The following is a 27,936-nucleotide window of genomic DNA, read 5'->3' on the forward strand; positions in this document are numbered from 1 at the left end:
ACCTGAAGGTGCCCAACACCCAAAACCCACTGTCATCGCAGCGAGTCCGATCACAGCCACCCTCCACAGGACCCCCGAGGCTGTCACCTTCATAGGAGCACTCTCTCATCTTTCTCTCACAAACGGCTAGTGGGTTTGAACCGCTGGCCTCGAGGCCAACAGTGCATCGGGGCTATAGTACACAGCTATGTGAAGGCTAACTTTAGGGCACAAACAAGGGTTTTACTGCAGTTTCTGCTCTCGCTTCTTATTAGTATGTTTCTCAGTTAATCTCAACTGAGTTTTGTCCAATAATTCTAACAGAAGGGCTTATTTTTTGCCTTGTATTGTTACCTGTTTAAGGAAGCGTGTCTGCTTTACAGAAGGTGGCCCTTGGCTGCCTCTTCACAGCTCCATTCCCCTGGCCAGGAAGCTGGGCTGTCAGTGTCCTACTGGGGTGACTGGCCTGTGTCCAGGATGCTGGAAGGGACCTATGTCACTGGTATTTCACAAGCCAGCAGGGTCGTCGTGCAGAGTCAGCCGTGGTGGGCCTGGGGAGCTACTTCTTTAACAAAACCTTCCTGGCCAGCAGCAGACCACCGTCTAACACAGTGCAGGAACGGAGCACCACATGTTGAAGGCACTCAAATCACAACTGGGAGAGAGCTGTCTCCTCACAGGGGTACCGGCCTTCATGCCCCGGATGGAGCCCCTCCTCTGCTGATGCACGACCGAGCGGGGAGGCCACTGCTGCAGACACCCACTCAGCACAGCACATGGAATGTGAGAAGCGGGAGTCTAGGACAACGGGAAGTCGTCGAACGGAAAGAGACCACGTAAAGGGCGCTATCCGAGGCTTGCGGGCTGAAACTGGTGCTGGCCACTTTGAATCCGACAAGCATCCACTCTACCAGAATGATGCAATGTAGTGTCATATTCATCGTCAAAAAGAACATTTCACGACTAAGCCTGACATGAGATGCTATCTGTGAAGGGCAACAGCCACGTGCCTACATGGAAGACCAATTAATAAGAAAGGCTTATTCAATTTCACACACCCACCAGGACTGCCAGTCGGTGAGGAAACACGGAAAGTAGTTTACCAACCTCTGTGCCTGAAACTGATCACACATGCAGTCTGTGTGCTCCTCATTAGTGGAAACGAGGTCAAATCAGCCACTGGAAATTAAGACTTTTGGTGGCACTGGGGCAGCATGGCAGAACTTTGCAAGATCAATGACCCAGTCATTGGAAAGGCGCGCGCGCGTGTGAGAGAGAGAGAGAGAGAGAGAGAGAGAGAGAGAGAGAGAGAGAGAGAGAGAGATAGATATCAGGGGGCCCAGTCCCTGGAGAAGGGCATCAGGCTTAGAAGAAAAGGTGTGGGAGGAGGGGGGGGAGAGAGAGATGGGGGCCCAGTAGAGAGAGAGAGAGAGAGAGAGAGATATCAGGGGGCCCAGTCCCTGGAGAAGGGCATCAGGCTTAGAAGAAAAGGTGTGTGTGGGGGGGGGAGAGAGATATGGGGGCCCAGTCCCTGGAGAAGGGCATCAGGCTTAAAAGAAAAGGTGGGTGCTGAAGGAGACGCACTATTGACACAGTGAGTCCCACATTGGGCTCACACGGAGCAGACCGCGAGGCTGGCTCATGGCAGGGCAGTGCTTCCTTCCACTGTGCACAGGGCACTGGAAATTGGTGGACTCCCAATGCAAGAACTCAAGCAAACTAAACCAAACTCACTGGCAGGCAGGTGGGCGAGGGGTGTGTGTGTGTGTGTGTGTGTGTTGAGGGAGGGGGTGCAGCAGTCAGTCCCTCGGGGTTTGGAGGCCACATGCTCATTTGTCTGCGGGAGACTCAAGCCCTGGTGTTATGCTCCCAGCCACGAACTATGACAAGCCTGCCTCAGCCCACTTCTGGATCACTCCAGGGTCACCTGGAGAAGATGCCCAGACCTGAGACATTGGTTCAAGGGCCCACACCGGCCACCACCGGTGCCTCAAGCAGAGATAACTGCATCAGGACAAGACAAGTCTAAGAGACAGACCTCCCATGAGTCCCCACAGGGTGCAGACAGAATCAGAGCATCCAATCCCCCAAACAAAGCCCCCCGCAGCCCAGTCAGCTCCCACTCACAGAAACCCCCACCACCCCTCCCATAGAACAGCGGAACTACTCTCAGGTTTCCAAGACAGAAACAGACAGCCTCATTGGTGGGTCTGAACCACCAGCCTTAGCAGGCCAGCACTTAACCCACTGCACCACCAGCACATGCAGCGCGGGCAGGTGGAATAAAGCCAAGAGCAGCCGCAGAAAGCACAGTTAAAACCTGAGGGAACAGTGTTGTAGTTCGCGCACTTGTTGGAACGTGGAGACTGCACAAAAGTGAAGCAAGCTCTGAGGAAAGCCCGTTGGGCTCAGCCGTCAGGCGGTGTCCCTGAGTATGCAGAAAACGCCAAACCTCAGCCCCGAAGAGGACAATGAGGACAGGCGCTCCACCTATAGAGATGCCCAGCCCAAAGAGCACGGAGAGACACTCACGGCCAGCCGGCACTGCCTGGCGTCCAGCCAGGCTGACTCCTGCTAAGGAGCTGCTGGGCTTGAACCACCAACCTTTCCGTTAGGTGCCTGGTGCTTAACCTACTGCCCCACTGCTGAGGAAGTGCAAATCGAAGCTATCGGGAGACACCATCTCACCCAAACAATAATGGCACCAAAATGCAAAATGGAAACAAACAATGTTGCCGGGCTGTGCAAAGACTGGGCTGTAGTGGGCCTGACGGCATGGCGCTTCCTTAAACAGTCAGAAGAACCCAGACAGATCCAGAATTCCCACTCCTAAGAATGTGCCCTCAAGACACAGGAACTGTGCCAGGGACAAATGGCTTTGACTTGAGTCTCATACCTTCCCCGTCACAATGGTCCTCTGACCACCAAGGTGGTGAGTGGGTGTGGCGTGGGGCTTGCCAAGAAGCTGCCAGAGCAGCCTGCAGCCCCAGGGCCAGAGCTTGCAGGCTCCTGGCTTTGTACCAGTAACTCCAAACACTCCATGACAGAAATTCACAGAGAAACCCAGGAAACAGCCACTTTGAGAGTGAAAAGAAACTGCACAGACCAGTGACTTAACGGAGCTGAGTGAACCTTTTCCCACCGAAAATCATCAGGCTGCTCGAGCGCTTCCAGATCCACAGAGAACAGGGCGCTTTTCTCCTACACATTCTCCCCCAGAACAGGAAGAGAGAGAATAGGTCCTGTTTCTTCCTGCAGCACTCGTACCAACATGACATGAGAACGACACTCAAGAGCAAGCACATGATGACTTCGTCAAACTGTTCCAGTCAAATTACAGCAGAAAAAAAGAGTTTATCCACGGTGGAACCCAAAAGAACTTTCCATGATGGCACAAAGGTCCAATAATGGGGACTGTCCAATACAACAGCCACTAGACATAGAGGCAGGAGTCCTGGTGGTGTGGTAGTTATGTGGTAACTGCTAAGTGAACTGTGGGCGGTTCAAATCCACCAGGCGCTCCATGGGAGGAAAATGAGGCAGTTGGTTTCCATAAAGACCGGGAGCCTTGGAAACCCTTCCAGGCAGCTCAGCTCTGTCCCACAGGGTGGCTTGGAGTCCAACTCAGCCACACGAGCACTGGGAATGTGCTTGCAAGACTGAGAAGCTGATTTCTTAAATTAAAATCTAATTTATTTTAACTTAAATGCCTATATGTGGTTAATGATTACTACACTGAACTATTTAGTTTTATCACAATCAAACTGAATCTATAAAAAATGAACCTATCTCAATTATGTAAGATTTATTAACTGGAAAAAATGTATCAGTATAATTCCACCAGGTAGAATGAAGAAAACTATCTCAACTGAATGTAGAAAATTTTTAAAACCACATTTGATAAAATACAGGCCCTACTGGATAAAAAATATAAAACACACATAAAAGGGGGAGGTGGTTCCACGAATTTTTTGAAGCTCTCTTATATACTGATATTATGGTCTGCTGGCTGAACAAAAGTCCATCAGATAGGGGAGAGATGTCTCTTCTAGAAGTGGTGCTGGGGAAACTAGATTTCCACACACGGAATAAAAAATAAAAAGAGGATCCCTGCCTCAGACCATACCCAAGGCAAATTTCAAAACAGTTAAAGGCCCAAATGTGTAAACTCAAGTTGCATTAGTCTGGGTACTTTAAAGAAACAAATCCACAGAAACTCATGTATAAGAGAGTTTTATATAAAGGGTAAGTACGCATCAAGAAAACATCCCAACCCAGTGCTGCCCAAGCCCACAAGTCCAACATTAACCCATATGTCCAACACCAATCCACAAAGTCCTCCTCCATCTCACAAAACACACACAATGATGCCGACTGCAGGAGGAAAGCCAAATCAGTGAATGTGTAAGCATCTCAGCGTTGGCAGGGGTCTCCACACGGTTGTTCCGGCACCCAGGGTTGCACTGGGGTAGGTACATTTATGTGGCTTCTCCTTAGGGATGTTTTGCAGGAAGTGAGCTTTGCCAGCTGAAGCAGGGAACTGGCTAAGGCAGCTCCACTCTAGTCTGACCATCACAAAGCTAGAGACCCGAGGATTAGAGAAAGGCGAGGCTCACCGAGCCATTTACCCCTCTGACCTTCAATTAACCTCACATGTATTCATCAGCCAGGTTGGCACAATAAACTACCTCAATCCACCCCTTGCCAACCTGGCACCTGTACATAATTCCTCGGCTTCGTGATAGCAATTAAATAACACCTTAATCCTATACTTCTTTGAATATGTTCCCCCACCTATGAAAGTTTGTAAACCAACCACTTCATGCCGTCATCCCCCCCAATTTTGAGTATTCAATTTACACAGTTAATGGAGCAGGATCCCTGCCTCACGCCATACACAAAGCAGAAGGAAAAGCAGGGTGGCACTGTCGGACTGCAGCACTGGACTGCCTACTGTGGTAAGAAAGCACAACAGCTAGAGGCCCATAAAAATATCATGTCTGCTCATCAAAAAGACTGACCACAAAAGTGAAAAAAGACAACCCACCTCCACCTGGGAGACCACCTTAGAAATCACACCCCGAGAGGAATCTAATAACCAGCCCAGGAGGAGGTCCTTCAAAAAGCTGACAGAGAAATGGGCTGGGAGAGAACTGAGGTTTCCCACAGACTTCTTGAAGCCCCTTGTAGATAAATACAACTTCCAACAACAGCAAAATGGCAACCAAATCACAAGATGGTAGAAGGATGTGGACAGACATTTCACTAATAAAGCATTCACATGCTGCCAAAGACAAGAAAAGACACTCAATTCCTTTGTCATCAGAGAACACTAGAAACCACAACAAAGACCGTCATTTCATGACCACTCGCACAGGTAATTTTGTTGTGGTGGTGGCTGTTTTAAACAGAAAGTAACATGGTAGGGAGGATGTGGGGAGACAGGAACCCTTACACATAGACGGTGGGAGTACACACATAATGGTACAGCTTCTGTGGAAAGCTGTGTGGTGGGCCCTCAGAAAACTGAAAGAACTACCATGTGACCCAGAAATTTCACTCCTAGGTATGTAACCAAAGACGCTGAAAGCAGAGCCTCAACATGAGGCTGCCCACCAGTGTCCACTGTAGCGCCACTCACAACAACCAAAAGGTACAAAGACCCTGAACACCCAGCAGTAGGCCAGGGGCTACACCGGGGCGATACAGTGAAGGCGTGCCATTCCGCCAGGAGGCGACAAAGTCTTGTGCAGCGTGGTTGAAGCTGGAAGACGTGATACTGAGAGATACAAATCAACGATAAAAGGGCAGATGTTGCACTTATGTGAAAAGACAAATGAACAGAAAACAAAGTTTATGGGTGGCTATCGGGGCAGGAAGTTGGGAAAGGGGGGGCAGTTTTGAAGGTGATGGGAAAATGGCATCATTGAATGGTAGGGTTGCCCCCTGTAAAACGTTGAACTGACAAAAGTGGTGCAACATAGTCACAATAATGATGACCACCACAACTGAGGCTGCTTCTGTGAAACTAAAAACCGGATGGGATCTGATCCTCTCACGGGTCTCCTGGACATCCACCCAGTTAACACAGCATTATGGTCTGTGCTTGGGCTCTACCTCCTAGTTCCCTGGGTAGCACTGGGTAGGGTCTGAACACTTTGTAGGCGGCCTTCTAACGCACAACTGGCCCCTATTCACCTGGACAACAGAGGCAGGGGAGAGTCGGCCACAGGAGAAGGGTTCAGACCATGTGGCTAACTGTTCTCATGAATGACTGGGTCCTGTGCCATGAGACCAGAAGGAAGATCTGATGGTGACCAGCCACCATGACTGGGAGTTTTGATCAAAGCTTGCAAGAACAATCCTGATCAAAAGAAGGAGAATGCTGAACTTAATCCCAAAATCTCACAGACTGCAGAATTACCAAAGCCATGAAAGCTGGATGAAGCCCTGAAACTACTGCCCTCAGGTCACCTGTAAGCCTAGACGGAAGCTCCTCTCTGGGGAAAGGATCAAGTGAAGCGCCAGTCCGAGCATCCCACTCCTGTGCGAACCGTCAACACGGCACCAAACGGACACAGCAGCCAAAGACCTGCCACTCGCTCTCAATCCCAAAGGGGGATTTCAACCCCTAGGAGCAAATCTGGGAAAGAACATTGAATTTCATCAGCAGAGTTTCCCAGAAGCAAAGTGACCAACAAAGCACTACAGTAGCGCTTCCAACAGTGGACAACACTGCCCCCTGGGAGGCAGCCCTGGACTGACCGAGGGGCTGCAGAAGCAGAGACAACCCTTTCTTCTGGATGATGGGCTAAATGTTTTTACTTGCTAGGGAGCTACACAGTAGTGTCTTTCTGAAAAGGGGTGGTAGGCCAAATAAGTCTGGGAAGCTATGCCCTGGCACATGCCCACGTAGAAGGGAGTGCCCTCAAGAAAGGGTGCCCACAAAACCCACATGGACTGGTGAAGTGTCAAGAACCAAGCCTTCCTCGTCCCAAGAGCAGCTGTCAACAAGCAGTGCCCAGGCTCAAAGACAAAGAGAAGCAGTACCACCACTGCATGGCCGGTCCACTTACTAACTGATCCCCTGGACCCAGTTCCACAGCTCACCCAGAAGCCCACATTGATCACCTCCTCCCACCAAGAAGAATTCATGTTCCGTCCTATTTTTTAGAGCGCTCTGGTTTTCTCATCAGATTCCTTACACAAATGCCACCACATACTAAAAGCCACAGGAAGATACAAAGTGACTGAGTGCAGTCTGTCCGGGTAGAAGCTGTCTACTCAGAACCATGCAATCGGTAAACAAAATCCCACTGCTGTGTGTCCATCACCACTCACAGGGCCTTAATGGGGGGCGGCCCCAAGCATGGCTCTCCCACGGGGCTCCAGGAACAGACTGTCTTTTCGTCCTCCCTCGGAGAAGCTGGTGGGTCCACCGACAACTTTTCCATTAGGAGCCTAAGACACTGGGCCGCCAGGGCTGTGTGTCATGAATTCTCACAGTGCCCCAGCCCATCTCTGTCCCCCTGCTCACACCATCACACTTCTCACTCCAAAGCTCAGCTCTGCTTCAGTGGCACTAGTAAATGGCTCCCTCCACTGGAGTGACTGAGTGATGCCGGGGCGGGAGGTAGGCTCACGGGGACCTAATCCAGTGGTGCCTAGCAGACACACAGAGGCCCTAAAGCCTAAGGCCACTGACAGAACCAGAGGCTCCCAGAAGTCTGTGGGAAAATAACAGGCTCTCTCCACGGACTTGAAGTCCCCATGTATTTAAGTCTAAGTGTGAGAACAGCAGGAACCCTTTGAGGGCACAGCCCCTGGGAGGTGTACCAGGCTGGCTTCAGGGCTGTTGGTGGCAGTGCTTTCTGGATGGTGGTCGCATGGCCGGTTCATCTTGTAGAGACTCATAAAGCTGTCCACAAACGCCTCACGAGTTTCTCGTATACATGTGTCAACAGCAAGAGAAAAGTAGCACCAGTCAAATCTGTCTTTTCTGGGGGACCCTGAACTACGACGGCCTTGGAGAAGCGCTCTCAAGGCCTCTCATGGGTGCTGAGAGGAAGAGACAGGAAGATGAGTCACGAGTGGGGACGGGCCTGGGGACAAGAGCCCGATGCCACAAGTCATAGGGCCTGGGCATAAGCCACTGACCCTGGCCTTGAACAACTCCCAGGCCCATCTTGGGGACCCCTGGCCCTGACCTTGGCTGACCCTCTCGGCTATTCTAAACATTCCCTCCTGTAGAACAAAGATGGCTGTTAGAAATTGGTCACCAATAAACACTTGAGAGACAGATGAGTAAACCATTAAAATTCAGCTTCAGGCTCACAGACTCCTTTGTAGATACTAACAAGCTGATGCTGAAGTTCATAAAGAAATTCAAGGATCCCTAATAGTCCAATCTTGACCCAGATAACAAAGTTGGAGGACTCACAGGGACTAGATTCAACCCTTCCTGCACTCCACAGCTGCATGGTCAAGACAGCATGGCTCTCGCTTGAAAGACACAGCCCATTCACTGCCATCCCGTGGATTCCGACTCAGTGACCCTCCATGAGTTTCCAAGGCTGGGAACCTTTACGGGAGCAGGCAGCCTCCATCAACTGCAGTTATTGCTCCAATGCTTCTCTGAAACCATCACCACAACCCCCTGAAGCAGACATAAGAAATGAGAGCCCCAAACCTTCACATGTGCAGTCAATTGCACTTTGACAAGAATGTCCACACATGTAGGGAAATGGTTGTTTCAACAGGGTGCTTGAACAGGTTATCAGCATAATTAAGACTTCATCTGTACCGACTTCATCTGTACCCCTACCTCACACGAGATACAGCGCTCACAACTGATGAAAGCTCTAAGCATGAGCTCTGAGGAATCAGCCACAAGCAGCTCAGCTCTAGAAGCCTGCACTTTAAATTATTGCATGGACTCCCACCAGAAAGAATTATGTTTTTCACATTTTTTAAACAAAAAGAAAAGGTTGGGCCCTCCACCTATGTTGGCACATTAGTACCTTACGCAGCTCAGTATGTGTCCTCAGCAGTAAGGAGGAGAGATGGTAACAGTGCCCCCGAGCTACGACAACACCTCGAGTAAGAATGTAACACGTGTTGTTGTTGTTTGTTGTCGTTATAAGAGCTGTCGAGTCATCTCCCGCTCACAGCAACCCATGTACAACAGAACAAAACACTGCCCACTCCTCCTCCTCCTCACCCTCATGATGTCTGAGCGCCTGTTGCAGTCACTTTGTTCTCTGACCCGCCACTTGACCAAGCATGATTGCTGTGTGTTGTGAACTTGGTCCAAACACATGAGAAATGTGGTATCTACAGCCTGTTGTAGTTAGGCACCATCAAGTCAGTTCTGATTCATAGCAGCCCCGTGTGCGAGAGAATGAACCCCAACCTGATCATGCGCCATCCTCACGACTGCTCTCGTGTGCGCGCCCACTGGTGCAGCGCTCTAGTGACCCATCTCATCGAGGGCCTTCCTCTTCCTCACGACCCTTCCACTTCAGCAAGCGTGGTGTCCTTCTCCAGGGAATGGGCCCTCCTGACAATGTGCCCAAAGGACGTGGACAAAGTCTCACCATCCTTGCCTCTAAGGAGCGTTCTGGCTGTACTTCTTGCGAGACAGATTTGTTTGATCTTCCGGCAGTCCATGGTATATTCTCAGGAACTACTACTGGCTGAGAAGTCCATAGACTACATCAGGCACGGGGCATTTTATCAGATCCCTCCGGTCTCCTTTAAGCAGGTAGCCTTGATCTGACCATTTTTACAAGGGAGGAAGCAGATCGAGTTGATGAGTCTTATGCAAGGATTATAGATGTGGCCTCTCTCTCTTTCTCCCACCTGAATCCATGCCCCTGGCAATGTGCCCAGCTGCTCTGCCACCAGCTCATCTTCCCAAAGCAAATCTGCCACTGCCCAGAGAGGGAAGTCTAACCAGTCAGCAGGACCGCAGCCTGGCTGACCACAGCTAGTCCATATGCTCAGGGCAGTCAGACACTCACTGAGCTATGGGAGAGGTATGGGGTGTTGGGAGGCGGGGGTTGGGCTGTTCCATTGCTCACTGAAACTAATGGCCAGCAGTCCAGCTAAGACTCACATGTAGGCGGCATGTCTCCCAGCTCCCATTCTTAGGAACACAATGTGTGACCTCCAAATTAGCAATGCCCCTGTGGTACACCCCTAGGTGAGGGATGGAACTGACGCATCTCATTACCTTCAGGATTACTTAGCAGTCCTGTTCTGCAACAGTCGATGGCACGTGGGAGAATGAAAGCCAGCAAGGAGCTGCACTTCTGACATTGGCACGGATCTGGGCGCAGGGATCTCCACTAATGCCCAAGAACCAAAAAGAATGATATTCGCTGATATCAGGCCATGCTCCCTCTTGATGGACATCTCCGCCTCCTACTTCTCTGACCTGGACACTCCGTGCTGGAAGAACAGCCCCCACTTCCTGACACAGCCAACCCTGCATGCATGAGCACAAAGGGCACAGTGCTAGCAATTCTATTGTCCCTTCCCTGTCTTCTTCATCCCGGCTGTGCCCACCAGCACAAAAGTGTGCTGCTGTGGGCTGCAGGTGCCATGGTGGTGGAGTGGGTCACCACATGGGCCGCTAACTACAAGGTCAGCAGTTTGAACCCACCAGGTATGTTTCGGGAGAATGATGAGGCTTTCTATTCCCACAATAAGTTCCAGTCTTGGAAACCCAAAAGGGCAGTTCTACCTTCTCTTACAGGGTTGAGATGAATCAGCATCAACTTGATGGCAGTGAGCTGGGGGAGTGGGAGGTGGGGGAGGTTGGTTGTACCCACCTCCATTTCCTCCCCTCCTCCTTGCTTCTCCCATCCTTTTAACTTCTTACAGGCCCAAGGGGCATCTGCTTCCACCGAGGGACACAACAGTGGTCCCATTAAGCTAGGAGTGCCACCTGGTCACTTAGGGTTCTTCATGCCAATGCCTCAACCAGCAAAGGGGGTTTGTTACAGGCCTGACAGGGTGGCAGACCTAACCCTCAGGGAACTATGGGTAGAGTAAGACTGACCAGGGAGCAAGGCACCTACTGGGCACTGTCACATAGTGACGGAAGTCCATGGACACGAAAGAAAGCTCTGTCCCCCACCCACTGCCCCCAGCAGACTGGGGGAGGTGCTTGCCAGACTATCCTTTGGAAAGGTGGCTAGAATGACAACTGTAGCCACCATGACACAGCCGGGGGCATTAACACGGGGCGCCACCCTCCCAGTGGCTACGTGCATTTCCTCCTGGGTTTTGGTAGGAAAAAGTGCGTGTTAAATGAACCCATTCTGCCGGCCACCTATGCTCATCTCCTGGCAGTGAACGGAGAGCTATTAAGTGGCAAATTCCCTTTAGCCAGGAGGGAAATGAACATCAGCCAAAGATGAACAACTCATCTCCCCCGTAAGGACAAGACTTCAAAACCGTGTTAGGGGTCTGTCGTGCGGTGAAACAAGGGCAGCTGCGAGCTGCACGGCAACCAAACCCCGTGTGGCTGGGATTTGGCCCCAAGGAGGGCACAAAGGGGGCCATGGTGTTGCAGAGGCTACAGCATTCAGCTGCCAAGCAGAAGGGACTGTGGTCTGAATCCAGCAGCCACACCTTCCAGAAAGCTGAGGCAGTCTGCCTTCCTAGTCCCACAAACCCAATGGGCAGTTCCACCGTGTCCTATGGAGTAGCTCTGAGCCAAAACTGACACAACGGCAGTGGGCAGGGTTTGGGTTGGTTTAGGGAACAGGCAGGGGTGCCCTACTCAAAGATGGCAGCCAGCTAGGCTGAACAGATGCAGCTCTCCACTCAGAGCAGGCAGTCAGCTACCATCTTTGAGTGGGGCACTGCTGCCTGGTTTCCAGCACAGGTAGAAATCTGACAGGCAAGAGAGCGTTGCTGTCAGCACAGGCTCCAGGGGATGCCCATAGCGCCAGCCTTTCCCTGAGTTTCCAAGGCTCCTCGGGGCCTCAGACTGACCAGCCCTGCTGGTGCCAGCCCCGCATCAACATTACCACTCCTGCCACTGGGTGGAAGCTGGCACTGCAAGTCCCAAGTGCCAGTCCCAGAGGTTGTGCTGCTCTAACTCCAGGCACACAGGTGTCATTCGAGGCTAGGCCACGTGGAGAGGACTGAAGGGGCCCACCTGTCACCTCTGGGCTGTGCATTATAACCTTCAATCCATGAAGATGCAGGTTAATACCGCGGGTACCACCCACCTAACTTTTCTTCTGGCCACACTTGAGGGGTGAGCTACAAAGCATTCTGCTTTTAGTACTTTCACCTTCTGAAGGAACAAGTTCCTGTTTTAAACTAGTCCTCCATCAACCATCAACAGCTGCAGCAGAAACCCAGGAACAGTACATCCGTGAGCACATGTCAAAGGCTGGCTTTCTCTCTCTCCTCTTACATTCCTGATCAAAAGGGAGCTATTTAAAGCAAAAATGGTGCAGTACTGAAGTCAAACACAGCCTGCCAATAAACAGCACAGAAGTTAAAATGGACCACCTTTGTTCAGGTCTCTCTCTCTCCATACAGAGTGCTCCACAGACAGCGCAAGTTGATGATGAGCACTGGATCCCTAGGGCAAGCAATATCTCTCTCTCTCTCTCTCTCTCTCTCTCTCTCTCTCTCTCTCTCTCTCTCTCACACACACACACACACACACACACACACACACAAGTAGAAAGTGGAATTGCCTAAGAAGCCAGCAGAAACCTTAAATAGAACATTAAAATGGTATTTGGAAGTGAAGGAAGAGTCAAGAGACCAGACAGAGAACACACAGCACACAGTTGACTGAGGGCCAGCACACAAACGTCAAAGGCAGAGTGGCAGTCGCTGCCTCACTCAAGAGCAGAGAGGATTCTGTAGCAGATGCCACAGGGCCACCCACACCACACTACCTTCAGGAGCCATACTTTCCACTGATACGCAGGCCTGGCCTTTAACACTGGTCACCAAGCACAGTGGTCACGAGTACCCTGGTGTGGTTGTTACTGTCATAGGACGAAGGGGGCTTCAAGATAGAGACTTACCAGAGGTACAAAGGACAATTCATTCACCGAGAGGACATAAAAACCCTTCACGGGAAAGCTCTTAATCTGAGGGTTCAAGGCACAAGCTGCCTGAGCAAGTATCTGGCCAACTGTGACAGAGTTAAGTGGAGAATTCACGCATCCCAGCTCTGCACACTCTGCAGAACTGCTGCACAGGCAAAGGCAAGCTGTACAGAGAAGATCACAGGAAAATCAAAACCAGACCCGCCCCTCGGCGTTGACGAGCCTGCACACCTTTCCAGCAGCAGCAGCCCTTCTTCCTCCTCATCAGAGGAAGTGCTGGAACCACACACCTCTGGGCTAGTGGCCTCAGGCTCACCCACTGCGACCTCAGCGCTCCCTGGGAACAGACATCACTCACTCACTCACTGCCATCATGTTGATGATGACTTGGTGGCCCTACAGGAACAGGTAGACCTGCGCCCTGTGGGTTTCTAAGACTGTAACCCTGTCATTCTGCTGAGAATTGACCAGGGGCCAGGAAGCTATAGCCCACCGTCTGTGGCCCTCTGATTGTTTTTGTAAGTAAAAGTTTTATCAGAACGCAGCCTGTCCCATTCATTCACATCCAAGGCGGCTTCCAAAAGTGGGTGGGAAGAGGAAGTACAAGACAGGGAAGGTTTGGTGAAGCCCCACGGACTGCCCAAGCTTGCTTTGTGCCACAGCAGCAGTGTGACTGGGCGGCCCACACGCCTACCCGTCCCTGCAAGCCCTTCACAGCAAACATGGACCTGAGCACTACGTCCACAGCACCATACCCATCGGCAGAAAAACACTGCGAGTGGCCACAAATGTTCACAGGATCAATCATATACATTAAAATTTTTATAAACAAACAAAAACTCATGTTCAGATAGACAGAGCATGTATATTTTATTTTTTTAAACAATTTATTAGGGGCTCATACAACTCTTATCACAGTCCATACATATACATACATCAATTGTATAAAGCACATCTGTACATTCTTTGCCCTAATCATTTTCTTTTTTTTTCTCTTTTCTTTTTTTACATTTTATTAGGGATTCATACAACTCTTATCACAATCCATACATATACATACATCAATTATATAAAGCACATCCATACATTCCCTGCCCCAATCATTCTCAAAGCATTTGCTCTCCACTTAAGCCCTTTGCATCAGGTCCTCTTTATTTTTTTTCCCTCCCTCCCCACTCCCCGCTCCCTCATGTGCCCTTGGTAATTTATACATCGTTATTTTGTCATATCTTGCCCTATCCGGAGTCTCCCTTCCCCCCCTTCCCTGCCGTCCCTCTCCCAGGAAGGAGGTCACATGTGGGTCCTTGTAATCAGTTCCCCCTTTCCAACCACTCGCCCTCCACTCTCCCAGCATCGCCCCTCACACCCTTGGTCCTGAAGGTATCATCCACCCTAGATTCCCTGTGCCTCAAGCCCTCATATGTACCAGTGTACAACCTCAGCCCTATCCAGCCCTGCAAGGTAGAATTCGGATGATGGTAGTTGGGGGGAGGAAGCATCCAGGATCTGGGGGAAAGCTGTGTTCTTCATCGGTACGAGCATGTATATTTTAAAACAACAAAAACCTCCATGGGATTGTAACTCATGTTTCTCCCAAGGAGTGGCTGGTGGTTTCGAACTGCTGACTTTGCGGTTAGCAGCCCAAAATAAAACTCACTATATCACTATGCCATAAAATACCAAAACAAACCCATAGCTGCCGGGTTTATTGCAACTACCAGTGCCCAAATGGACAGAGCAGACCTGGCCCTGTGGGTTTCCAAGACTGTAAATCTCTATAAAACCAGGCAACCTCATCTTTCTTCTGAGGAGCAACTGTTGGATTTGAGCCCAATGTTTAACCCACAGCACCACCAGGGATCCTTAAAAAACAAAGCCAAATCCACTGCTGTTGAGTTGATTCCAACCCACATGGACCTAGGTGGGGAACAGAACTGCCCGCCCCTGTGGATTTCTGAGTCTGCCACCTTTACTGCCTCTTCCCCAGAGGTGATGGTTTCCAACTGCTCACGTCATGCTTAGCCAGCAGGCCAACGCAGAACTTACTCACCCCTTATGCCATAAAGCTCCAAAGACTGAAATCTCACAGAGTATGTGCTCTGGCTAAAGAACTGCATTAGCAATCTATTACAACAGGGTATCTGGGAGAACCTGAAATATCTGGAAGGCAAGCAACACTCTTCTAAATAATCCACAAATCAAAGGAAAAAAATCACGAGAATTAGAAAATACTTTGAACTGAACAATAAAAGTAAACACGTCAATGTAGCTAAGTAAACTTAGAGGAAGCTAGCAACTTAAATGCCTATATTAAGAAAACACTGAAGGATCAAAATGTCCACCTTAAACTACAAATAGAGCAGATCACACCCAAAGTCCACAGGAAGGAAGGAAATAATCAGGGTAAGAGCAAAACTCAATAAAGATAAATGAGTGGAGACAACGGTGTAGAAACAAACTGCTAAACCCCTAGCAAGAATAATCAAGAAAAGATGAGACTGAAATACAAACTATTATCTCGGAAACAAGAGCGATCACTACAGAGCCTACAGACTTCGAAAGACTCCCAGGGAGAGACATTGGTCAGTTTTAAGACATGAAAAAATAATAATAATTTATAAATTATCAAGGGTTCATGAGGGAGGGAGAAAATGTGATGATATCAAGTAGAAAGAAAATGTTTTGAGAATGATAATGGCCACAAATGTACAAATGTGCTTGACACAATAGATGGATGGATTGTGATAACAGTTGTATGAGCCCCCAATAAAATGATTTTTTTAAAAGAATCCCAAGGAAATTACTAACTCTGTGCCAATATAGCTGATAACTTAAATGAAATAAATTCTTCAAAGAAATGTAAAAGAAAACACAAAATCTATATAACAATGTGTTTATGATAAGAAAACCACATCAAAACACTTCCCACCAGGGGTGGAAAAGCCCAGATATTTATCAAACATTAAAAATGTGTTACCAATCTTATATAAAATTGTTCTTAAAAGAGCAAACACTCCCCAAATGGGATTCACAAGCTGGCAGAGCTTTCGCAGTAAGGGGTATTATAAGAGATTACAACCACAGACCCAGCATGTCTTATGAGCATGGACACTGAAAGCCTCAAGACATTAGCAGACCAAATAAAAAAACAGATCAAAGAAACAATACATGACCAAGTGAGTTTATTCCAGCAATGGAGGGCTGGTTTAATATTCCAAATCCAATAATCATGCTGACTACCACTCCCTACCATCCTGATCAGGTATACATACCATGGATGGATCCTGATAGAAGAATAGCAACAACAACAACAACAACCAAAAAAAGCAAAGTATCTAATAGAGCTCAAAATTGTAGAAGCTTTACTGGGCCTGCTAGATAGAGGACTCTCCTTAAACCATGAAGCAACACCACTTCTGTGGGGTCACCTTCTGGCTAACTACCAAGTCGTCCTGTAAAACCAACAATTTTGCCCGAGATTGCTGCTCTCCTGTCAGAGGTCATGCCTGGGAGACTGAGGAGGAGGCAGGGAAGGGGAGGGCTGGAAAGGGAGCCATTGGAAGGAGCCTCGGGGTGTTCACGGACCATGCGGAATGCAGTTCGTGCCCCTGGTCATGCAGAAGTCAGTCAGTCAGGTGACCCTAACTTGCTGTGGACCTTTCACCAAAAGGACAATAAAATATTGTAAAAGATTTCTTTAAATCAGTAAATGTAATTCATCAGATGACAGTAAAAAACAAAAAACATGCCATCACCTCAATAAATACATATTTTAAAAGGCATTTGACAATATTCAACACCTATCTCCCCTGGGGCAGCCGACTGTTTCAAAGTGGTCACTTTAGCAGCCCAAGCCATAACCCACTGTGTCAACATGGCTCCCTTCTCTCCATTACTATACACCTAAGACCCCAGCCTTCGAGTCCACCCCGACCCATAGCAGTCCTGCGTAGGGTTTTCACGACTGTAAGTCTTCACGGGGGCACACAGCCTCATCATTCTCCTGCAGAGCAGCTACCGAGTTTGAACCATTGATCTTACAGTTAGCAACCAAGAGCTTTACCCATTGAGCCACCAAACAATTCTGCAGAAAGGCACAAAAGCTATAAAGATGTTTTCCCCACACAATGGTACTAGATCAACTGGATATAAGCACTTGAAAAAAATAAACCTCAACCCTCCTTCAAACCACGCCCAGCACTGATCATAACCCCTTATGTATAAACCAAAATTAGGAGCCTCTATAAGCAAGTGCTGCACATTCCTGTGACTTTTAGCTACAAACGCTTCACGGGCACTATCAGTACAGAAAAAGAAAAGACCACAGTGCTATGTTGAAATAAAACGAATAGCTCAGGAAGATGCCATGAAGGACAAGAACGAGCACTAGACGGAACAGAACACCCTGTGCACACGGCTCATGATGGCAGCATAAGCACAGATGTGCTTGACACATGGACGTACGTATGGATTGTGGTAAGAGCCCCCAATAAAGTGATTACCAAAAAAAGAAAGCCACCATACTGAGAATGCCCACCAATCAAGAATAAACAAACAGCCCGTTTTGTTCAGTGTGCAGAAGTCTGAAGGAGGTAGTTTACAAGGGGATGCTCTCACTGCTGACCAGCCTGTGGAGAGGGGCAGAGCATCCTGAATCAGAGTCCAGGCTCACTGCCAGCCGAGAGGCCATGGGGACTCTGCCACCAGGGCGATTCCGACTCACAGCAATGCTTCATCAGAGCAAACCAAAGTAAAGCCACAAGGAGACCCCACTACACACACACACACACACACACACACACACACACACACACACACACAGCTACTGCTATTTCTGCATGGAGTCCAAGTCAGCTCACAGCGATCCTAGACTGGGTCTCCGAGGCTGTGAATCTTTCCGGGAGCAGCCTCCTCTTAGAGTCAGCAGCCCAACTACACACCACACACCAACCTGAAAGGTTAATTTTTTAAAAGCCTGACTTCCCAAAGGCCAGTAGAGTTGAGGTGATCAGCTCTGTCCACTGGAGTGGGCTTGTCAAATGCAAGGGCCACTCTAAGAAACTCCAGGGCCATCTCTCAGAAAGTAAAGGGACATCTGGCTGTAAGACAGCAGTTCTGCTCCCAGCATCTGCCCAAGAGAAGTGAGAGCACCTGCACTGTGCACTGTGTCACAGCAGCCCTGCTCCTGACAGTCAAATGCTGGACTCTGCCCAACAAATGCCCCTCAACCCAACAAAGGGGGGAAACTTGTGACCCACTTGTCCAGTGGCATACTGTTGAGCCATCAAAACAAATTCACACCAAGAACCCCAAACTACCGTGCATGCGCGGAGCCACGAAGCTGGTGCAAGAGCACACACGCTCTATGCAGACAGAAATAAGAAGGTGGGGGGTCAAGGTGGGTGAACGGAGGGCTCTCTAGGATAATAGAAAGGGTCTGTGCCTCCCTTTGGGTGTGGGTTGAGAGGGTATCACTGCTCCGCTCGAAGAGAGTGCCCAGGAGCTGCCCGTTTCAATCAATGCATTTTAACTACGCCTCAATAAAGTCAGTAAAGAACCTCACTCCCACCACGTGGATGCCAACTCCTAGCAACCCTACCACTCCATTATCCGTTACCTGTCTTTCTCATCTGGGATTGACACATGTACAAAAAGCTTCAGGAAGTTTGTGGGACAGTGGATTTAAAAGGTGACAGTATTTTTCCATGAACTTGTGGAAGCTCCTGCATGTATTTCAGGGTTTCCAAGGGTATGAGTCTGTGTATGGGGGAGAGTGTGACAAACAGTATGTTAAGATTTCAAAATAACATTAAAAACCAGGCCCACAGGCGCTAGCCCTTCAAGACAAAAGAACATACTTCCAATCATGAGCAGTGTGGGCTCCTGAGATGCAGGGAGTGGGGAGAGGGGGACCACACCCCACTTGAAACCAGAGTGTAGCCCAGTGCTGTGCAGTGGGACTGCTCCCCGCTCAGGACAGCAGGCCGGACTGACCATCCCAGGCCCGACCAGTCTCCCCTGCTCTGGAGAGGGACACACACTACCCAGGCGGGTATCTGCCCATTAGAATCGCTCTTTATTGGGCACCCCATGACTGGGCACTGGTTAAGAATCGGTGAGCTGTGAACTAAGCACTTGCTGCTCACAGCAAAGTCGGCAGTTCAAACCCACCAGCAAGTCTGCTCCCATCAAGATACCCAGACCTGGAAACCTAAGGGAGCAGTCTGACTCTGTCAGAGGGGGTTGTGAGGAGCCGGAACGAGCTCGTTGACAGTGGTTCAGGGTTCATCCTAAAAACTCGTGGTCAGAGGGGCTGGGAATGAGGGCCCAGGGGCCCAGCCGGGCTGCATTCACAGGGCAGCAGCTGTCTAGGCTGGACACAGACCTGTGTGCTCTTGATGACACTGGGCTTCACAAGTTCATTAAGTGGGTGAAGTGCAGCTCTGCCTGACAGACCTCAGGAAAGCTGCTTTTCAAAATGAGATCTTTGGAAAATGATGATGGCAACATATGTGCAAATATGCATGATAAAAGTGATGTATGGAATGTTTTAAGAGCTGTCAGAGTCCCCAATAAAATGATTTTTTTTAAACTCCAAGCATTATTGAAAGCTACAATAATGATTTAAAAAAGAGATCTTTGATTGAACCATGGAATGGCATGACTAGCTCCTAAATAAAATCGTTTGGAGAAGAGAGAGATCTTGGCTACTATGCCCCACTTTCCAGCTGAAGACACACCGAGTCCTGGCAAGACAAGGCCTCACGGACAGCTCATGCCGGCAGAGGGCAACAGGGCCATGAGCCTGGAGGCCCTATTTGCACGCACACAGGCCGCCATTGCGCTCCCGCCTGCCTGCCCACCAGCTCTGCCTCTGTCTCAGGTGCTCCAAGACGCAGGTGGCCTTTAGCCACAGGGCACAGGACTTGCTCTCCCAAAGCAGGTGCCCAGGCTCCCAGAGTATCTGCTTCTCAGCACCTTGGGCACCTCACCCTGTCCACCCCAGACTCTGGAGGAGTCCTACTGGCATGGTTAATCGAGTGAAGGGGCTAAAGACACTGGGCAGGAGGCTGGACCCGGGTGGCTGGTTTGGAGGAAGACCAGCAACTAATGATGTCAGGAACTACGGACCCCTCATCCCTGGAGGAACTGAGACACTATGCTAGGTAACCACCTCCTCCAGGAAGCAAAATAACTCAGTGGCAGTCCTCCTGGCTGGGGGGGTGGGGAAACAGGTGGGGAGGCAGTAAGGCTGACCCTAGACCATATCCATCTGCACCAATGCTCCTCTCTCAGCCCCTCCCTGCCCCACCTCACCCCGACCCTCCCTATGCTCCAAGCATCCCTCCCTTATGGAACCAGCCTCCAAAGCACAACCAACCAACCCCGCAGCCAGTCAACCTCCGACTCACAACCACCCTATGGGACAGCCGAGCTGCCTGTGGGCTTCTGAAACTACATCTCTATAGAACCCAACAGCCTCGTCTTTCTCCTGTGGGATACCTGGGGGCGGGGGCGGGGGTGGGGGTGGGGGTAGAAGCCTGGCAAGGGGGTTCACATCTGACAAAGCCCAGCCAGTGCTGACCAAGATGCAGCAGCAGCGCTCAGACACTGCTGCCTGGTGCGAATTCACACCATCTCACTGTCTGTCACTGGGCAGGAGCCAGATAAAGGCAGCGAGGGCACAGCCATGTCACCATGGCATCAGTGAGGCCAGCCCCCAGGAGAAAAGACTAGGCAAAGATGGACTACCTCCGAAACACACAGGGGCAGGTCTACTCTATGCTAGAAGGTCGCTAGGAGTCGGGATCGCCTCCACAGCGGTAAACGTACAGTAAAACACCCCAGCCATGGTCAACTGTTGTGTTATATTGATCAACAAGTGCCAATAAGCAAACCATTCTGTCAGATTGAGGGGGGGAATGCAAGAAAAGGAAACCATAGCACGTCACAGGATCCGTGTAAACTGTTCAAAAGTAAACATGGACATTTAAAAAGACACTCCACTGAGTCCAACTCAAAGCAACCCATCCAGGGTTTCCAAGGCTGCAAACCTGCATGGGAGCAAGCGCCTTATCGCCCCTCCAGGAGCAGCTGGTGGGTCTGAGCCACCCATGAGCCTTCAGGCAACACTGGGTCCACGGCCTCACCAGAGCTCCTGAACACGCATGCAGGTGGGACCGCATGACCAACACTACGCAAACTGTTAGCCGTCAATCTCTGGAAGAAGGGGAGCAACTTACATGCCCTTTTCTATTCCCCGTTCCAGGGATTGTTTGTGCTGTTGACCACACACGTTTTTAATTAGGGGGCGCTGTGAGGTAAGCATTGAACAGCTAACCACAGGGGTGGTGTTTCAAACCCTCCTACCACTCTGAGGGAGAGAGACGAGGCTGCCTGCTCCAGTAAAGAATGACAGCCTACGTCGGAAGGCAGTGGGCTGGCACTGGCTCAATGGCAGTGGCTCTGGTCTGACACAATCCTTAGAGAGAGACCCTAACTAGCACTGTTGACCCCTCTTTGCCCAGTCGACTCCACCACCAAAGACGATCTGCTGAAAGGCCCAGGGGACTTTCAGAGCAGCCCGGAGTCCCTGTGGGGGTGGAAGCTTCCCTCTGAAGTCTGAAAGGAGAGCCAGAGGTCACCACCTCTCTCCCCTAGAGACCCCAGCCCATTACAATGCCCCCCTTTTCCTGTTCTCTTACTAATGTGTCCCACAGCAAGAAGAGGGGCGAAACTGGGGGGGGGGGCGTCATTGTATGAACCATCAGAGGGTCAGGCAGTGGGGTCCTGCTGTGAAGCCAGGGCCCAAGCCTCAGAAAAAAATCCCGTTCCAGGGGTCTTTCCTCCACTCCCCACCCCACCCTCCTCCAGTTAGGTTTTCCCAGATATAACTCAAGTACTTCCAATTACTGCTCCCTAAAACCCACTGCCATCGCGTCCGCGCCGACTCACAGTGATCCTGTGGGGCAAGGTAGAACAGTCAAGAAGGAGTCCTGGTGGCGCTGCGGGTTAAGCACTGAGCTGCTAGCCACAGGGTCAATGGTTCAAGCCCTCCTCGAGTGAAAGCTGAAGCTGCCTGCTCCTGTATAGATCTACAGCCTCAGAAACCCTATAAAAAGTGGCTGCTGAGAGCCCGAATCAACTCGACACCAGTGGGTTTGGTTTTGGGGTTTTGGAAGAAATGTCTAATCACTACCACACAATATCTACTAGAGATACATTTTAAGTAATCAGGTTAATAGGTTTAAGATTACAACTGAAACTTGCCAGAGCAGTCCCTGGTAGTGCAGTGGTGATAGTTCTCAGCCGCCAAGGGAAAGGCCAGTGGCTTGAATTCACGAGCGGGGCACCTGCTTCTGGGGAGATGGCAGTGCAACCCTGTTCTATAGGGTCACCAAGTTGGAAACCCGCGAGGGGCAACCTGTTTGGTTTGAGGCTATGGTTAAGGAGCTCAAAGCCCACTGAGGGAGGGTCCACTCATTCAATACAAGGTTGTCACTCTCTGGGGGAGGTTAGCCAAGTGTGGGGGTTGGGCACAGTCAGGGAGATGGTGTCATTTGTCACTCAAGGTAATGCTGAAGGAGCCCCAATGGTGCAGTAGCTAAAGTGCTGAGTTGCGCTTGGACCCAAACCAGCCCCAGGGAGGGGGAAAGGCCCGACAGTCAGCTTCTATAAAACACAGCCTCTGAAACCTGGGTCTGCCTGTCCCGTGGGGACACTGGGTGTCAGAATCTACTCACGGCCAGGGGGTTTGGTTTGGGGTGAATGGACGTGATCTCCGTAACTACCATACTGAAGAACTGCAGACGGAAGCGACTCACAGGAGCAAAAACGTATTCCTAATTCTGATGTACTGGGGCGAAGGGGGTCGAAAATGGCTATAACCCGGAGGTTCTTAGTAGAATGCCAGGAAAGGGCTGGCCCGGCCCACCCCTCCCAGAGTCAGAACTTGGAACCAGTTACAGTTCCATACATTCACCGCTTCTTTCAGCAAAGATCACTCACACTCAGCCAGAGCATTCTGCCACCATCATTCCTGGTGAAGTACGGGTGTGTGTGTGAAATGCACATGCTTCCTCTCAAAAAAATGTATTTAGCTTAAAAAACGCACTTTCCCTGGGAAATTACTGGGTACTAGTTTTGTTTGGCTTTGTTTTTCCAAACTAGGTTTCTATGGAATTTTTCTTACTCCCAAGCTGGAATATTCATGCCAAGCAAAGTCTTGTCCAAAATCTATTGTGATTAGAAGTGTCAAGTGACACGTGGCAAGCTAAGCTTAAAAGCAAGCTTGTGTGTGCACGCACACACACACATACACACACACTCTCTCTCTCTCACCTCATACACACAAGCACAATAAAACTCAGCAACTCTTCCGACGAAGCCTGGTTTACTAGCCTCTCAGACACCAAGGGAACGTGGGCCACGTCAAGGCACAAGACACCACGGTGGCCTGATGGACTTCCGAGACAGACCCGCTAAAAGTTATCTGTCAGCTGACACAATCTCTGAGGCAGTCTCTGCCAGACTCGTAACCTCTCTGGGTTGAATGAACAGAAAATGAGAGGGTAGGGGGCAGGGACCCAAGTCTTGAGTAAAGTTAAATAGACCAGGAGGATGCCTCCAAGCTTCCAGAAGATCTAAGGGCATTGCCTGCCACACATGACCATGCCTGTGACCTTGGGAAGATAGGTTCCGTTACAATCTGGCTTCGATGTTCCCCCCAAAACACACACACACACACCAACTTTCCTCCAGGGCAGCAGTTTTCAACCTATGAGTCTCCAACCTTTTGGGGTTCGAATGACCCTTTCACAGGGGTCACCTAAGGCCCTCGGAAAACATTTCCGAGGGTCTTAGGAACCAAAACACCATTCCACTATCCCTGTCCAGGCGGGTCCGTCCACATGCAGACACGCCCACCTACACATACGGGGCATGAAGACTGTTACCCATGCTCCACCATGCTTCAAAATAAAATTTCATTTATTTATAATTAGAAATAAATATCTCACAGTATTTAATTACACAGTTTTTGTGATTCATCACTATGCTTTAATGATGTTCAATTGTAACAATGAAAATACACCCTGCTTATCAGATATTTACATGATGATTCATAACAGTAGCAACATTAGAGTTACGAAGTGGCAACAAAAATAACTTGATGGTTGGAGGTCACCACAACCTGAGGAACTGTATGAAAGGGTCGCGGCATGAGGAAGGTGGAGAAGCACTGCTCCAGAGTAACCTACATGAGCTGGAAACCATCTACCACTGCGTCCGGGTCTCAGACCCCAGCTAGGAAAACCCACCCTCACACGCTCTCCCCCTCCAGGCAACACCCAGGACGCGCCCTCGCGCTTGTGCTTCTGTCGTTCATTTTGGGAACTTGCAATCAAAGTGAAGCGGCACCGTGGAAGCCCCCTAAGTTCCTCAGCTCCCTGAGAGAGCCACAGAAAGCACGCCCTCTCCGCAAACAGCCCTTCCCTTGGGGCCAGGTCCATCCCACCATGTCCCTCATCGGCATGGTTTCCAAGTCAGAAGACCTGCCCCGGAGAACACTGCCTTTGCACTGCAGTTTTCAAATCAACGGAAGCTTCCACATCACTCCCACCCGACACACACCCAGAATTCCACGCCAGACGAGCGTAATCCCCGCATGTCACCAAGAATCCCACCCGCTTGCCCCTCATGCAGGGGGCACAGCTAAGGGGGAGGGCATGCCACAGGAAGAGAAACAACCACGAGGGAGGGGGGCATTGCCACAACAAAAGAAGGCAAGGGCGTTTCCAGAGTCTTTGAAAAAGTCAGGGCAGGGCAAGCTACCTCACTCAAGTTAATGCTGCCACCTCCAAGCTAAACACGGTTTTGCAAAACCTTCAGAATCAGGAAGGGGGGAAAGCCTACGCATTCCAGCAATAAAAGATTGCCTGAAGTGCCCCTTTTACATACACATACAAATACACGCAAAACTTACAAAATGTGGGAATCATTTTAAACGTTGCTTCCAAGACTGAATTTATCGGAACAGAACAGGTTGCCTATTGCAACCCTCCCCCACGTTTTCACCACCAGGACCAGGAATTCTAGTTTGGCTTTCTGGTGGTGCCTGAGTTGGGCGGCTCATGTGTGTCAGGCCAGCAGTTTGAACCCACCAGCTGCTCCTCCCCTGGAGGGTGAGGCTGCCTGCTCCCTAACAGTTTAGTTGGGGGGCTCCTGTACGGGGTCACTAAACATCATCAACAATCCGATGGCAGTAGGCCATCACTGTCATTGGTCCCTCCCCACTCAGTGATGTAATACAGGGTTTCTGATGAGCCCTGGCAGAGCAGTGGGTTATAAGTTGGGCTGCTAATTTAAAAGTCAGCAGTTCAAAACCACCAGCCGCTTCTTGGTAGAAAGATGAGGCTGTTTCTCCTGAAAAGGCCTGCAGCCTCGCAAACCCACAGGGGCGGTTCCAGTCTGTCCTACTATGGGTCACTATGGGTCAGAATCCATTTGGCAGCATGGGCTTGGGGTTTCGGGGGTTTTGTTTTTACACTCAGCGCCTGATACAAGGTTAACAGTCGCACCACAGGCATGCTGGGGTCCCTGGCCAGGAAAGGCCCTCTGTAGCCCTCCTTTGCTTCATTCAGCAGCTGTGGTTTCCATTCTTTTTCTTCACGACAAGCAGCTGAAAATCTAGAAAACCCTCTCGTGGAGCTACAGGCGGGAATCGTGGATCACCTCGCCAGGTCCCATTGTTGAGCAGACAGCTAGGGTTTGTGTAGAGTGAGCCTCCCTAGATAAGCCAGCTGGGTTCTGCCCCTCAAAGTTTGATCACAAAGACCCTCACCTCCCTCCAGGCCACATTCCCCGGCCTTGGAAGGGCTGAGTCCCAAGTGGAAATGACTTAATAATGAGTGGGGTCATGCGCAACACCGCTGTCCATCCATCACTTCATGCACAAGACGTTATTCAAAGTCTCAGCAGGGGTTAAGCCTGGATGCTCAGGATGCGGGGAGGAGGGGATGTAGCCTCTCACGCTGGGCACTAAGGAGGGTGGTGGCACCCACTTTCTGAAGGTATGCACCCTGGGGTTCAGATTCAGCCCCAGAATTGACTCTTGCAGACACACATACACACACACTTTTCTCCTGGCCCATTTGTGAAGTGTTGTGGGAGGTGTGAGCTCTTCACAACTGCACTCCCACTGGCATTGTCGTCCTAAAGAATGGGCCAGCCCGCCAGCTGCCTGGAGCGGCCTCCACTGAGGGAAAGGGGGCGAGGGGGAGGGCACTAACTCAGGGAAACCCTGGTCCCTACCCTGCTGGCTCCCTGGGGCGCATTCCACTCCAGCAGCCCAGAGACCTTAGGAAAGAGGGGGTGTGAAAAGCGGCTCCCCGCAGGAAAGGGGGACCTGCCTCCAGGATGACTGCATGCGGAGGTCCCACAGAGCACCCCCTGTGCCCCTCCTCCCGAGATGGGTAGGGCCCCACCAGAAGAGCCCGCTTGTCTGATCCTCCCCAGGAAAATGGGGCCCCCAGAAGGGTGGACCCCACAGGAGCACCCCGCATCCAGGATGCGGGACCAGCCGGCGGGAAGCTGAGCAGAGGGCCCACGGGGGGCAGCCCACGCTTAGGAAGGGAGGGGGCACCACAGGAGCATGTATGCTGGGGGTGGGGGGGACAGAGGAACCCTGCAGACCCAGAAACGGGCCCCAGGGGCGGGCGAGAGGTTGAGGGGTGGAGAACTTGAGGGACACCCCGGGACAGGGGGGACCCCACTGAAGCACCCCGCGCCCAGGAAGGGAGGGAGGACCCCACAGGAGCACCGTGGGTCCGGAGTGGGGCCCAAGCAGCGGGGAGCTGAACAGGAAGGAACCCGCGGGGGCACCGCAGGGGCACCGCGGGAAAGAGGGACCCCACTGCAGCACCACGCGCCCAAGAAGGGGGAAGCCCACGGGCGCTAGCCGGGAAAGGGGGACCGCACCGTAGCAGCCGCCCGCCCCCGCCGGGCAGGGGCCCGGAACGGGGGGACCCGGGAGCCCGGGGCCGCGGGGGAGGGGCGGCGGCTGTTCCCGCGGACCCCCGCGCGGGTCTGAGCCGGCCGCGCGGCAAGTTGCCCCCGCGGCGCCTCCCCGCCCCCATGGCTGCCCCCCGCGGGCAGCGCCGCGGCCGAGCCCGGGGAGCGGGCGGCGCCTCAACCAGACAGCGCGGCCTCGGCGAAGGGAGCGCGGCGCCCACTCGACGCGAGCTCAGGCCCGTTACCCGGCGCTCCTACCTCCGGGCGCCCGCCTCGCCGCTCCGCTCACGCCGCTGCTCGCCCAGGCCTGCCGCCGCCGCCGCATCCACTCGTCTCCTCCCCCCCCCTTCCGCAGCCAGCCCGGCCGTTCCTCCTCCTCTCCGCTTCAAAATGGCGCCAAGCGCTCTTCGGCGGCTGCTCCAATCGAACCGCCGAGGACGGCACCGGGGGCAGGCAGAGCGCGGCGTGGGGGCGCAGCGCCCCCTGCCGGCCGTGCGCACCGCCGCGCGCGCCCGCCCGCCCGCCCGCGCCCCGCCCCCCGCCCCACCTGCGCCCGCCCCCCAGAGTCGGCCTCCGCCCTGCGACCGCCCTGCGACCGCCCCCTCTCCCACCGCAGACCTGCCTTCTTTCTCCTGCCCCGCCCTGCGTGCTCCCGGCAGCTTCTCCTCAGCCTCTCCCGGCGCCCTCCCACCACATTCCCTATGCCCGCCCACTTTATTCTCTCCGCCCCGCCAGCGTTCTCCTCCCATTCACTTTAGCCCCGCCCCGCCCCGTCCTATGCCCGCCCATCTCCTTTCCGCTCCGCCCGGCGCGCTGTCCATTCTCCACTGCCCGCCCCATCTTGCAAGCTCCCTCCAAT

The 27,936-nt window shown here is 51.5% G+C and overlaps 1 protein-coding gene across 2 annotated transcripts in view; it reads right to left on the reverse strand.

The window, feature by feature from the left end:
- The window catches only part of PDS5B (PDS5 cohesin associated factor B), a 111,136-nt gene extending 83,644 nt beyond the window's left edge, over positions 1-27,492 (reverse strand). For both annotated transcript variants that reach the window (XM_075562758.1, XM_075562757.1), the window contains exon 1: positions 27,336-27,492. The gene's annotated coding sequence lies outside the window, so the exon portion shown is untranslated. The remainder of the gene's footprint in view (positions 1-27,335) is intronic.
- Between the last annotated feature and the right edge of the window lie 444 nt (positions 27,493-27,936).

Source organism: Tenrec ecaudatus, chromosome 11 (genome assembly GCF_050624435.1).
Source record: "Tenrec ecaudatus isolate mTenEca1 chromosome 11, mTenEca1.hap1, whole genome shotgun sequence".
NCBI lineage: Eukaryota > Metazoa > Chordata > Mammalia > Afrosoricida > Tenrecidae > Tenrec > Tenrec ecaudatus.